This window comes from Castor canadensis, chromosome 5 (assembly GCF_047511655.1).
Source record: "Castor canadensis chromosome 5, mCasCan1.hap1v2, whole genome shotgun sequence".
NCBI classification, from domain to species: Eukaryota; Metazoa; Chordata; class Mammalia; order Rodentia; family Castoridae; genus Castor; species Castor canadensis.
Genome location: NC_133390.1, coordinates 170,259,506 through 170,272,947, shown reverse-complemented (window position 1 = coordinate 170,272,947; position 13,442 = coordinate 170,259,506). Strand labels below are relative to the sequence as shown.

General features: G+C 44.4%; 1 long non-coding RNA gene across 1 annotated transcript in view; it reads left to right on the top strand.

Annotated features, from left to right (window-relative positions):
• LOC141423421 (uncharacterized) overlaps positions 1 to 13,442 on the top strand; it is a 31,277-nt gene that overhangs the window by 6,030 nt on the left and 11,805 nt on the right. The gene's annotated exons all lie outside the window — the stretch shown is intronic.

Here is a 13,442-nt window from a genome sequence, read left to right as displayed (position 1 = left end):
ATCATTTATTATCTTATAGTTTCTATGGGTTGAGAATTTGGGAGTGGCGTGCAGGCTTCTGGGCCAGGATCTCTGGTGAGATTGTGGTCAGCACCTCAGCTGAGGCTGCCCTCACATGCAGGCTCCACTGGGGCTGGATGTGGACTTCCAGAGAGATTTGGTCATGTGGCCTTGGTGAGGTCTCAGTCCCTCCCCTCTCCATAAAGCTGAGTGTGCTCAAGGTGTGGCAGTTCCCTTTTCCCAGAGAAAGAGAGAGAGAGAGAGAGAGAGAGATTGAGAGATTGTTGGGATCAGAAGTGACTTTTGGGAATATTTCTCAGGAGGCCAGCATGGATATGGACCAGGTGCACCGTGCTTTGGCAACTCAAAGACCACGGTAGGTAGAAATGCTGGTGATGTGATCTTACGACAGTGAGCAGTATTTGGTAAAGTTTGAGAGAAGAGTTTCCCCTTGCAATACTTACAATTGCACTGGAAGTGAGTGATTTGCCAGGCATGGTGATGGGCACCTGTGATCCCAGCTATGAGGGAGACATAGGAGAGAGTGTGGGATGAAGCTGCTGCCCAGACAAAAGCATGAGACTCTGTCCAAAAAATAACTAAAGCAAAAAAGGGCTGGCGGTGTGGCTCAAGTGGTACAGCACCTGCCTAGTGTTAAGAAAAACACTGCTCGCAAAAGAAAGCTCATGAGAGATTCCAAGATGGTGGCTACAGGGAGGAAGCAGAAAGCGTGCTTTCTAAAGTAAAATCTTGGAGAGACGCTGGAGGTTCACCTTACAGGAAAAACCACCGAGAAGAGGCAAAACTTTGACTCCTCCACACCCGCAGCCTGCGCATGGCATCTCCACTCCACGTTAAATGGAGAAACCAGGAGGGCTCCCACGCTGCCTGATGGCAGCACCCAGACCGCTTGGGAAGACGCAGACCACAAGGTGAGCTAAGCAGCATGTGGTACTCCCACAGACAACCCTGGGCCAGATCAGCACAGCCCCAAGGACAGACCGACCCACACCCAGGGAAAAAAGAGAAAAAAAAAAACTGAATAATAAGCAACAACAACAAAAAAGACATGTAGCAAAGAGGGCAGGGCGCCCTGAGCACCGAAGGGGGGGGAGGGCAACCCCTCACGGAACTGTAAATAAACAAGCTGGCCAGAGAAGGCAGGAACAGCGGCACACGCACAGCAACCAGGAGAGGAAAGCTTGTAAAAGTGGTGGTGGGAGGAAAACTCCACAGGAGAGGAGGGAAGACCCACTTCCCACGTGAACTGTAAATAAACACGCCAGCCTGAGAAAGCGGATGCAGTGTCACCTCCCCCAGTGTGTTTGGAAAGGGGAAAGCTTGTAGCAGCAGCACGTGCACAGGAGAACTCTGAGTAAACAAAGCCTGAGGGGCTGAGTGTTAAGATCACTCCTGAGATCTGCATAAATAACGCCTCCAGCAACAGCAGGCAGACAGCAGCGAGCAGGTGAGCTGCAGCCTCAGAAAGCCATTCACAGAACTGTCTCCAGATTCTTTTTTTCTCCCTTCCTTTGATGAGACAACAACTGAACTACACCTGCATGCTGAAAAACTTACTGAAACTGTATTGCATTTGAACTTGGGACACTTTGTGGTGTTTCTTTTGTTTTGTTTGGTTTGGTTTGTTTTTTTTCCCCTTTGATGAGACAACAACAGAACTACTTCTGAGACACAATCTCCAGGATTGGAGGCTGAGAGACTAACACCAAAATTATTAAGGCTGAAACTTTATTGCATTTGAACTTGGAGATTTTTTTAATTTTTATTATATTTTTAAATTTTATGTTTTTTCCTCAATCCTCTCTCTGTCTCTCTAATGCCTGTTCAGCTTACTGTTGATTAATACACTATCTCTCCCTATTTATATCTTTGAAACTTTTTTGTTTTGTTTACTTATTTGTTTATTTGTTTTTCCCTCTTTCTTTAACTTTGATTTCCCTCTCCTCTCACCCTTCCATTCTAAATATCACCATTGTTATTATTACAAGCTAGAAAATACTTAATTGCACACAGTACAGGGACAATAACAACACCAAGGGCAATGACGGGAAGACAGAAAAAACAGGGAAACCAGTTTCCCCACAGCAAAAAATTAGTACAGGAACCAGAGGAGAAGGAAGAAAACTGATACTCAGATCCAGACTCCAACAAAATGAAGATAAACTATGCCAAAGAACCCAATGAAGCCCACAAGAACAATCTAAAAGAAGAAATACTACAGGTACTCAATGAGAATTTTACAGAGATGATACTGGATATGGTCAACCAAAATGTACAGGAGACACTCAAGAATTCCCAGACAACAAAAATAGAGAATTTGAAAAAGCACAAGAAGAAATAAAAGAAACCATAGAAGCACTGTATAAACACCAAAGTGAAACAAAGAACACGATTAATAAAGAGATAAATGAACTCAGGACAAAAATAGACAACATTAAAGAGGAAGAAACTCAGGATATGGAAAACCTCAGAAAAAAGAACAAAACAGAATTGCAAAACAAAATGGAAGGCTAATCTAGCCAAATAGAACAAACAGAAGACAGAATTTCAGAACTTGAAGATGAAATGGTAATTAAAGGAAAAACTGGAGAACTATTAGTTAAACAACTCAAGACCTGTGAAAAGAAAATGCAAGAACTCACTGACTCCATCAAAAGACCAAGCCTGAGAATCATGGGCATTGAAGAAGGAGAAGAGGTACAAGCAAAGGGAAAGCATAATATATTCAACAAAATAATAACAGAAAATTTCCCAAATCTAGAGAAATCTGTTCCTATACAAATGCAAGAGGCCTCCAGAACACCAAACAGACCAGACCAAAATAGATCTACCCCACAGCATATTATCATTAAAACAACAAGTACAGACACCCAAGAAAGAATATTGAAGGCTGTAAGAGAGAAAAAACAAATAACATACAAAGGTAAACCCATCAAAATCACAGCAGACTTCTCAATAGAAACATTAAAAGCAAGAAGAGCTTGGGGTGAGATCTTCCGGGCACTGAATGAAAATAACTTCAACCCTAGGATACTCTACCCAGCAAAACTATCATTCAAAATAGATGGAGCAATAAAAGTCTTCCATGATAAGCAGATACTAAAACAATATGTGACCACAAAGCCACCACTACAAAAGATTCTACAAGGGATTCTGCACATAGAAAGTGAAACCCAACATAACCATGAAAGGGCAGGCAGCAGACAGCACCAAACTACAGGAAAAGAAAAAGCAAGAAAGTAGAAAGTAACCTCAACTTAGGTACACACAATCAAACCTTCAAACAACTAAGACAACTAAATGACAGGAATCACCACATACCTATCACTACTAACACTTAATGTGAATGGACTTAATTAACCCATCAAAAGGCACCATTTGATGAAATGGATTAAAAAGGAAGATCCAACAATTTGTTGCTTACAGGAGACCCATCTCACCGACAGAAATAAGGCTGGAAGAAGATTTACCAAGCCAATGGCCCCCGAAAACAGGCAGGAGTAGCAATACTTATCTCTGACAAAGTAGTCTTCAAACCTACATTGATCAAACGGGATAAAGAAGGACATTCCATACTAATAAAAGTGGCAATAAACCAAAAGGAAATAACAATTATCAACCTATATGCACCCAATGTCAATGCATCCAATTTCATCAAACATACCCTGAAGGACCTAAAAGCATATATTAACTCCAACACAGTGGTTGTGGGAGACTTTAACACCCCATTATCATCAATAGATAGGTCATCCAAACAAAAAATCAATAAAGAAATCCTAGATCTAAAATATACCATAGATCAATTGGACCTACTTGATGTCTACAGAATATTTCATCCAATTTCTACACAATATACATTCTTCTCAGCAGCCCATGGAACCTTCTCCAAAATAGATCATATCCTAGGACACAAAGCAAGCCTCAGCAAATATAAGAAAATAGAAATTATACCATGCATTCTATCTGGTCACAATGCAATAAAACTAGAACTCAACAACAAAAATAAAGACAAAAACCATGCAAACAGCTGGAAACTGAATAACTCATTGCTTAATGAACAATGGATCATTGATGAAATAAAAGAAGAAATCAAAAAGTTCCTGGAAGTCAATAAAAATGAAAACACAACCTACCGGAACCTATGGGACACAGCAAAGGCAGTCCTGAGAGGAAAGTTTATAGCCATGAGTGCATATATTAAAAGGACTGAAAGATCCCAAATCAATGACCTAATGATACATCTCAAACTCCTAGAAAAATAAGAACAAGCAAATCCCAAAACAAATAGAAGGAGAGAAATAATAAAAATAAGAGCTGAAATCAACGAAATAGAAACCAAAAAAACCATACAAAGAATTAATGAGACAAAAAGTTGGTTCTCTGAAAAAGTAAACAAGATTGACAGACCCCTGGCAAACCTGACTAAAATGAGGAGAGAAAATACCCAAATTAGTAGAATCAGGAATGCAAAAGGGGAGATAACAACAAACACCATGGAAGTCCAGGAAATCATCAGAAACTACTTAGAGAACCTATATTCAAATAAATTTGAAAATCTTAAAGAAATGGACAGATTTCTAGATACATATGATCATCCAAAACTGAACCAAGGGGTTCTTAATCACCTGAATAGATCTATAACACAAAATGAAATTGAAGCAGCAATCAAGAGTCTCCCCAAAAAGAAAAGTCCAGGACCTGATGGATTCTCTGCTGAATTCTATCAGACCTTTAAAGAAGAACTGATACCAACCCTCCTTAAACTGTTCCATGAAATAGAAAGGGAAGGAAAACTGCTTAACACATTTTATGAAGCCAGTATTACACTTATCCCAAAACCAGGTAAAGAACCTCCAAAAAGGAGAACTACAGGCCAATCTCCTTAATGAACATTGATGCAAAAATCCTCAATAAAATAATGGCAAACCAAATTCAACAACACATCAAAAAGATTATTGACCATGACCAAGTAGGCTTCATCCCAGGGATGCAGGGGTGGTTTAATATATGAAAATCAATAAATGTAATAAACCACATTAACAGAAGCAAAGACAAAAACCACTTGATCATCTCAATAGATGCAGAAAAAGCCTTTGATAAGATCCAACACCATTTCATGATAAAAGCTCCAAGAAAACTGGGAATAGAAGGAAAGTACCTCAACATTATAAAAGCTATATATGACAAACTACAGCCAGCATTATACTTAATGGAGAAAAACTGAAACCATTCCCTCTAAAATCAGGAACTAGACAAGGATGCCCACTATCTCCACTCCTATTCAACATAGTACTGGAATTCCTAGCCAGAGAAATTAGGCAAGAAGAAGGAATAAAAGGAATACAAATAGGTAAAGAAACTGTCAAAATATCCCTATTTGCAGATGATATGATCCTATACCTTAAAGACCCAAAAAACTCTACTCAGAAGCTCCTAGACACCATCAATAGCTATAGAAGGTAGTAGGATATAAAATCAACATAGAAAAATCATTAGCATTTCTATATACTAATAATGAACAAACTGAGAAAGAATATATGAAAACAATTCCATTTACAATAGCCTCAAAAAAAATCAAATACCTAGGTGTAAGCCTAACAAAAGATGTGAATGACCTCTACAAGGAAAACTATAACCTTCTGAAGAAAGAGATTGAGGAAGACTATAGAAAGTGGAGAGATCTCCCATGCTCATAGATTGGTAGAATCAACATAGTAAAAATGTCTATACTCCCAAAAGCAATCTACATGTTTAATGCAATTCCCATCAAAATCCCAATGACATTCATCAAAGACATTGAAAAATCTACTGTTAAATTTATATGGAAATACAAGAGGCCACGAATAGCCAATGCAATACTCAGTCAAAAGAACAATGCAGGAGGTATCACAATACCTGACTTCAAACTATATTACAAAGCAATAATAATAAAAACAGCATGGTACTGGCACAAAAATAGACATGAAGACCAGTGGAACAGAATAGAGGATCCAGATATGAAGCCACACAACTATAACCAACTTGTCTTTGACAAAGGAGCTAAAAATATACGATGGAGAAATAGCAGCCTCTTCAACAAAAACTGCTGGGAAAACTGGTTAGCAGTCTGCAAAAAACTGAAACTAGATCCATGTATATCACCCTATACCAAGATTAACTCAAAATGGATCAAGGATCTTAATATCAGACCCCAAACTCTAAAGTTGGTACAGGAAAGAGTAGGAAATACTCTGGAATTAATAGGTATAGGCAAGAACTTTCTCAATGGGACCCCAGCAGCACAGCAACTAAGAGATAGCATAGATAAATGGGACTTCATAAAACTAAAAAGCTTCTGCTCAAAACAAAAGAAATGGTCTCTAAACTGAAGAGAACACCCACAGAGTGGGAGAACATATTTGCCAGCTATACATCAGACAAAGGACTGATAACCAGAATATATAGGGAACTTAAAAAACTAAATTCCCCCAAAATTAATGAACCAATAAAGAAATGGGCACGTGAACTAAACAGAAGTTTCTCAAAAGAAGAAATTCAAATGGCCAAAAAACACATGAAAAAATGCTCACCATCTCTAGCAATAAAGGAAATGCAAATTAAAACCACACTAAGATTCCACCTCACCCCTGTTAGAATAGCCATCATCAGCAACACCACCACCAACAGGTGTTGGCGAGGATGCGGGGAAAAAGGAACCCTCTTCACTGCTGGTGGGAATGTAGACTAATACAACCACTCTGGAAAAAAATTTGGAGGCTACTTAAAAAGCTAGACATTGATCTACCATTTGATCCAGCAATACCACTCTTGGGGATATACCCAAAAGACTGTGACACAGGTTACTCCAGAGGCACCTGCACACCCATGTTTATTGCAGCACTATTCACAACAGCCAAGTTATGGAAACAGCCAAGATGCCCCACCACTGACGAATGGATTAAGAAAATGTGGTATCTATACACAATGGAATTTTATGCAGCCATGAAGAAGAACGAAATGTTATCATTCGCTGGTAAATGGATGGAATTGGAGAACATCATTCTGAGTGAGGTTAGCCTGGCCCAAAAGACCAAAAATTGTATGTTCTCCCTCATGTGTGGACATTAGATCAAAGGCAAACACAACAAGGGGATTGGACTTTGATCATATGATAAAGCGAGAGCACACAAGGGAGATATGAGGATAGGCAAGACACCTAAAAAATTAGCTAGCATTTGTTGCCCTCAACACAGAGAAACTAAAGCAGGTACCTTAAAAGCAACTGAGGCCAATAGGAGAAGGGGACCAGGAACTATAGAAAAGGTTAGATTACATGCACAGGAAATCAATGTGAGTCAATGCCCTGTATAGCTATCCTTATCTCAACCAGCAAAAACCCTTGTCCCTTCCTGTTATTGCTTATACTCTCTCTACAACAAAATTAGAAATAAGGGCAAAATAGTTTCTGCTGGGTATTGAGGGGGTGGGGGGGAGAGGGAGGGGGTGGAGTGGGTGGTAAGGGAGGGGGTGGGAGCAGGGGGGAGAAATGACCCAAGCCTTGTATGCACATATGAATAATAAAAGAAAAAGGAAAAAAAATAGATAAGTAAATAAAAAAAAAAAAGAAGAATTAACTTAGAAGGTAACACACATGCACAGGAAATCAATGCAAGTCAACTCCCTGTATAGCTATCCTTATCTCAACCAGCAAAAACCCTTGTTCCTTCCTATTATTGCTTATACTCTCTCTTCAACAAAACTAGAGATAAGGGCAAAATAGTTTCTGCCTGGTAGTGAGGGGGTAGGGGAGGGGTAAGGGAGGGGATGGGAGAAGGGAGAAGAAATGACCCAAACATTGTATGCACATATGAATAAAATAAAAATTAAAAAAAAAAGAAAAGAAAAGAAAAGAAAGCTCATGAGAGACTCTCACGTCCAGCAGGCAAAGTTTAATGACAGGCTGCCCATGAGAATGGCACAGCACCGGTCTTGGACAGGGGGGTTGTTTTTATGGCTGCCTTGGGTAAGAGAACGAGGAAGTGGTCGCTGTGAAAAATTACTGAGATCGTTGGGGCGGAAAGTACTCAGTTGGGCAAGGGGGCCTCTGGGGCGTGCCTTCTGGGAACAGGCAGTTGTTTCTTTGAGGTGCATTCTCCTGGTACAGGAAGGTGGTGGAAAAAGAGCTGCCTCTGTGTACAGGGTGTACAGAAAGGAGTAAAATGAAGGGCAGGCTAGGAAGGGAAAATATAGCAGGGGGTTGTTAAATAGAAAAATTAAGCATAGCAGGAGGTCACAAGGCATCAGAGGAGAGCCTCAGTTCTTATCTGTGAGTGTGGCCTCTTCTTTGGGAATGTCAGGGAGGCGGGAAATCTTTACCTTTGCTGGACCTGTGAGGAAGGATTGGTAGATAGTCTCTGGGGCTGCTAATTTTAGATTTCTGAAGTGCACCCAGGCAGGATGCTCCTCCAGTTTTGCAGCCATGGGGGTGGAGAGGATGACCCTGAAAGGCCCCTTCCATTTTTTTTGCAGCTGGTCAGGCATGTTTGGACAGATTAGGTAGACTAAGTCCCCACCTGAAGGGAGGGTGGAGAGGGAGAGGGGTGCGGCATAAGTCCAGAGCAAAGAGTGGAGGGTGTGATAGCAGGAGGAGGGATGGTGGGCAACTCCGGCTGAACTGTTATGGGGAGTAGGGGGCGACCATACAGGGGTTCAAAGGGGCTAAACATTAGTGGCTTCTTTGGAAGGGCCCAAAGTTGGAGAAGGGCTAGAGGTGAGTTTTACCCAATCAAGATGCAGCTCAAGGGGTAATTGAGTGAGAATATTTTTTAAGGTGTGGTTAGTGTGCTCAACTTTGCCAGAGGATTGAGGATGGTAGGGAATGTGGAACTTCCAGTGAATCTGTAGGGCTTTTGCCAACCTATGGGAGATTGAGGACGTGAACTCGGGTCCACTGTCTGACTGGAAAGAAGTGGGGAGGACAAAACGTGGGATGATTTCAGTGCCCAGAATCGAGGCAACAGTGGAGGCCCTCGTCTTGGTCGTGGGAAAGGCCTTGACCCATTCCGAGAAAGTGTCTGTCAGTGCTAGGAGATATTTGGTTCTTCTTATAGGGGGCATATGGGTGAAGTCGATCTGCCAGTCCATGGCAGGAATTGATCCCCTTGCTTGGTGAGTGGGAAAGGTGGGGGCCTGATGTTGGAGTTGGGGGTGTATGCGTTGGCAGATTGAGCATGATTGGTTGATGTTTTTGAGTATTGTAGGTCCTCGGGAGATAAAGGGATTGTCTGAAGAAGGTGTGGAGGGCTTGTAAATTTGGGTGAAAGAGCGTGTGTAGGTATGAGAGGAGTGTCTTTATCTCAGCAGGGGGAAGGGAAAGTTTAGAGGGTGGTGGTTTGAGACGGAAGGGTGTATGACAAGCTGAGGTGAGGGTTGGAGGGATGCCGGCTCGGATGCCACATCAGCTCGGTTGTTTCCCCAGGTGACAAAGGAGGAGTCGGTGTGGCGGGCCTTCAGTGGGTAATGTCCAGTCGAGAAGGGAGGCGGGATGCCTTGAGAACCTGGGTTATTAGGGAGGCATTGACTATGGGGGTGCCTTTAGTGTTTAGGAATCCCCTTTCTTTCCGTATAACTGACTGCAATAGCAGGGTGTGGAAAGCGTCCTTGGAATCAGTATAGATATTTACCATCTTATCTCTAGCCAGGGTTAGAGCACTGGCTAAGGTGGTAAGTTCTGCTTTTTGTGAGGTGGTGCCTGCAGGGAGTGGCTGTGCCTCAGTGGTAGCAGAGTCGGACACAATAGCGTGTAGCTGGCCCTTCAGAGCCCCTCATGGGGGAATGAGCTGCTGTATATGAACCATGTGTGGTGAGCTTGGGGTAGGCGTCTCTCCTGGGGTGGTCAGGGCAAGGAAGGAACTCCTGCAGTGCCTCAGAGCAGGAGTGGGCCAAAGGCATGGAGGGAGCCGGGAAGGGAAGGAGAGTGGCTGGGTTGGGGGTGGGGGGGAACGGGACAAAGGTCAGGGTAGGGTCCTCAACTAGGGACACCTGAAGAGACAGAACACGAGAGGGGGCATGGAGCAGAGAGGCTATGGGAGGAGAGGACAGTGAGGGGGGATCTGAAAGTAAGTTTTTGCTTTCTTGAATCAAAAGAGAGGCGGCTGCTAGAGCCCTGAGACATGGAGCCCATCCCCTAATTGTGGGGTCTTATTGTTTGGATAGGTAAGCCATGGGGCAAATGAGGGTCCTATGTTGTGTCCCAGGACCCTGAGGGCAAAGGCCTGCTTTTCAGAGCCATATAAAAAGAATGGGCAGTTGAGGTCTGGCAGGCAGAGAGCTGGGGCACGTGGCAGGGTGTGTTGGGGAATCCTAAAGGGTCCTGAGATGGGATGCGTGGGGTCCAGAGATGATTCTTGGGTGGGACCCCTGTATGCCTCATACAGAGGCTTGGCCATCAAGGTGAAGTTGGGTACTCAGGCCTGAAATAACCAGCCAAACCAAGAAAGGAAAGTATCTCAGACTTAGTAGAAGGGACAGGAAGCGAGGCTAGCAAGGCCTTGCAATCTGTAGTTACAGCCCTTTGAGTGGGAGAAATAGACAGGCCAAGGTACATTATCTGAGTGAGGGAAAGTTGGGCCTTGGTACTCAGTATCCCTATGTCCCAGAAAATTGAGTAGAATAATGGTGTGTTGACCGCTGATATCAGGGGAGGGGCTGCCTAGCAGGAGGTCATCTACATACTGGAGAAGTGTGCTGGGGAGAGGGGGAGAGTTGGAGAGTGAGGAAATCCTTGGCCAGAGCCTGACCAAAGAGATGGGGGCTGTATTGGAAGCCCTGGGGTGGGATGGTCCAGGTGAGTTGTCTAGAAGTGTGTGTGCCTGGGTTGGTCCAGGTGAAGGCAAACAGGTCTTGGGATTTTGGGTGAACAGGGATAGTAAAGAAGGCATCCTTGAGATCTAGGACCGTGAAGTGGGTGTGGTTCTGGGAATGAGAGAAAGGAGGGTATAGAGGTTTGGGACCACCAGATGTATGGGTGTCACAGCAGCATTGATGAGGCGGAGGTCTTGTACCAAGTGGTAGGATCCATTGGGCTTTTTTACTGGCAAAATGGGAGTATTGTATGGTGAATGTGTTGGGCAAAGTAAGACTTTGGCTAGGAGCTGAGATAATAGGTTTTAGTCCCTTTAAGTGGGTCAGGGAGATGTGATATTGGGGCTGATTGGGGAAAATGGAGGGATCCTTTAAGGTGATAACCGGGTTATGGTGTGTAGCGACAGCAGACTTTGGAGATCCCAAATGACAGGGTCAACCAGTGAGGAGGGTAGAGGCAAGGGGTCAGGTAGGGCCAGGGAAGTCTGTGGGATGGTGGTGCTCTGCATAGCAAGGAAAGGCTGAGAGAAGGGAGGCAAGGGGCCGGTGGGCTGTGGCTGAAAGGGCAAGGGGTATAAAGTGAGAGTGGCTTGGAACTTTGAGAGAATGTCTTGCCCTAAGAGTGGAGTAGGGCAATTAGGGAGGATCAAAAAGGAATGAGTGAAAAGTGAGCCACCCAGCATGCAGTTTAAGGGAAAAGTCATTAGTGGCTGAGTGGGGGTGCCCTCCACCCCGACAATGGAGGTCTGTGAATGTCTGGTAGGTCCCCAGAACTCCAGGAAGGCCAAAAAGGTGGCATCAATGTCTAGGAGAAAGGAGATAGGCCTACCTTCGATGATGGCAGTTACCCTGGGCTCCCATGGAGTTATCATCATTGGACCGAGGAGTCCTGGGCCCCTTCAGTCTTTGGCCACCAGCCCTAGAAGATTGGTTAGAGAAGGAGAACAGTGGGGAGGCTTGGACCCTCCTCCTTGAGGGATGGAGGGACAATCCATTGTCCAGTGGGCCTCCTGTTTGCATTTGGGGCATGGCCCTGGTGGGCGGTGTGGCTTAGGACATGTGTGGGCCCAGTGTCCCTTGAGGCCACATCTAAAACATGGGCTGGGAGGAGCTCGGGATCTTCCTGGGCCATGGGAGCCAGAAGTTGGGGGCCCCTTTTGTAGGGCTTGTGCCAGCATCTGGAATTTGGTCTTATCTCTCCTCTCTTTTTCAGATTTTTCTCGTTCCTCTCTGTAGTTGTAAACTTTAAAGGCCACATTTAAAATTTTGGCCTCAGAGTCTGTGAGCTGTTTTCTAACCTCTTAAGCTTTTTCCTTATGTTGGGTGCTGACGGAGAGATAAAATCAGTCATGAGAATGACGGTGTCGTCAGGGTCTCAGGATCTACTTTAGTATAGCACCGTAGTGCCTCTGTGAGATGAGACAGAAAATGAGCTGGATTTTCCTCTTTTTCTTGTTGGATTTCCCTAAGTTTATCAAAATTGACTGCTTTTTGGGTGGCCCTTTTTAGTCCTGCCACCAGACAGGTAACCATCTGGTTCCGTAGCGCCCAACCGTTGGTTTGATAGTCCCAGTTGGGTTCCTCGGCCTGGATGGCAGTAGCCCCAAGGGGATGGGTGGGTGTAGTACGGTGGACATCATCTGCATGTGCCCTAGTCATATCCCAGACCCGTTGCCTCTCCTCCAGGAGGAGAGGAGAGGAGAGGATGAGATATATGTCATGCCAGGTAGGGTCATAAGACTGGGCCAAATATTGGACCTCTTTAACATAGGAATCAGGGTTGATGGTAAAGGAGCCAAGACATTTTTCAATTTGGGAGAGATCAGAGAGAGAGAAGGGGATGTGAACCTGGATGGTGCCCTCTGTACCCACCACCTCCCATAACAGGTATATGGAGACAGTCTGTGGGGGGGTGCCCTGTGAGCAGGTGTGTGGAGGACTCACAGGGTCTTCTGCGATCAGGAGCACAGAGGGGCCCAGCAGAGGAATGGCCTGTGACTGGTAGTGTGGACATTTGTTAGCAGGATCAAAAGCAGGGAAGGCTTCAGGGTCAGAAGAGGAATCAGGATGAGACTGAGTTTGCTTGACCACCAGAAGAACCTGGGCTGGAGAGCAGGAGGCACAGAGGGAGGGTTTAGTGTGTAGGTAGGAAAAGGATTGGACGTAGGGGATCTCCCTCCACTTGCCAGTGCACTCACAAAATTTGTATAAATCCCTTACAATGTTGGGATCAACATTAAAGTGCCATTAAGTGGCCATTTGGAGGCATTATCTAGATCATATTGTGACCAGGCGTGGTTACAGAGGAAAATGAGTCTCTGAGGCTTAAGATCAGGTGTCAAATGGAGAGGTTTTAGATTGGCCAGGAGGCATCCCAGAGGATAATCTGGCGGAATTTGGGATGATCCTGCTCCCATGGTGAGGCCCAAGCTGAGGAGAAGATATAATGGGAGTCCCCGGGATATCAAGTCCTCAGGCAAGAGTAGTGGGTGGGATGCCTGGGAGGGACATCTCCATCACCAGGGGCCCACGGTCCTAGGGAACCCGGTCCCTAGGAGAGAGAGAGTGAGAGAGAGAGA